Here is a 1,570-nt window from a genome sequence, read left to right as displayed (position 1 = left end):
TAATATTTATATTTTAAATAAATGTGACCAAATTGATGTTATAGTTATTTTTATCTACCTTCCCAGTATATCACTAGTGTTGAGTCTGACTTTCTGTGACCATAGCAGGAAGGAACATATGAAGTGTTGAGTCTCTTCATCTCTTAAATACTTTAAGCATGGCCTAAGCCAGCAGTGTCCTGAGCTAGCAAGTCCACTGAGGCAATTTTTTTTGTTTTCTGAATAGTGACATTAAGTATCCATTATCAACTGTGAAATATGTGCAGATGATACCCTTCTTCCATGTTATTAGCAATTTATTGTGAAGTGTTTGAACGTATTTTCAGGTGATTTGGATTGTTACCAGTGGTATTTCCTCTAATAAGACTCTTGCTAGAGGAGGGATATTGCATGACTGTTGTTTTACCTTGTGCCAAACTCGTCTATTTATTCAGTCACCCATTCAGTAAACATTTACTGAGTTTCTGCTCTTGGCCATGTTCTGTGCTACTTACTTAATGGACACTAAGCACATTTTAATTAATAATTAGAACAGAGAAGTACCAAGGATTAGTCTGTGACAAAGGAGAGCGAAGATAGGGTGATGAGGTGATGAGAACTCTGTTTAGGCAAGTCCTTAAGCTCAGTCTCCTATAATTAAGGGAACAATAAAAAGACACAGTGTCTATTATCATATTATCTTAAATTTATATCTATTCCTCACCAAAAGAGCCTCCAGTTCTGATTTACACCATTTTTAGTGTAGGATTAGTGGTAACAACAACTGAACAAAAGATAAACATTACAATGCAACTTAAAAATAATAAACTTCTTTTGCTCCTCTATGAAATACCAAAAGAATGCATCATGTTAGTGCAAAGGAAATTGAACTGAATCTGCTGACATAAATATTGCTGTTGACTTTGGATCTCCCTTTTGGATGGCTCATGAGTGATAAACGTTTTACATTTGCACTTTCTCAAGAAATGTCTGAGATTAGATAGTGTATCCCTGGTGCTGTCTCCCATGTCCTCTGCTGTCTGGAAAAGGTCTGCTTTATCAGTGGAATTAATAATGGCTTTTTGGATTTTCACATAACAGTTTTTATCTGAAGTGTGGAGAACAGTCTATCTGTTACTTGTCCTTGCCATGGTATTCAAGGACCACCCAGCTGAGCCTTAGCCAGTCTTTCTAGTTATCTTCCATCACTTGCCTTTACACTTTAGGCAAATATAATTTTGTATGCCCTCCTTCCCCCAACCACATTCTCTTACTGCATGATTTCTTTCAGTCTGTTCTTTCTCTCTAGAATGTCCTTCCTTGAAGTCTGACTTATAACTATCCCCCAAGGTTCAGTTCAAATGGCAAAACTTTCATCAAGCCTTGTCGGATTTTCTTTTTTTTCTCTAAAATGCTCTCTTTTCCCTCTTGCTTCCTACTAGATTTTTCTGCATCTCCCTTTTGGATTAATTTCTCCCTTATATCATTTTTATTTTTGTACAGATTTTCTCTCCCTGTTTAATTATAGACCAGATTTTGTCACTAGTATATGCCACAGTGCATGAGAAAGAGCTATAGAAATATTTATGAA

The sequence above is a fragment of the Propithecus coquereli genome, unplaced genomic scaffold, assembly GCF_000956105.1.
Source record: "Propithecus coquereli isolate 6110/MARCELLA unplaced genomic scaffold, Pcoq_1.0 Scaffold146, whole genome shotgun sequence".
Classification (NCBI taxonomy): domain Eukaryota; kingdom Metazoa; phylum Chordata; class Mammalia; order Primates; family Indriidae; genus Propithecus; species Propithecus coquereli.
This window is presented reverse-complemented; position numbering follows the sequence as displayed.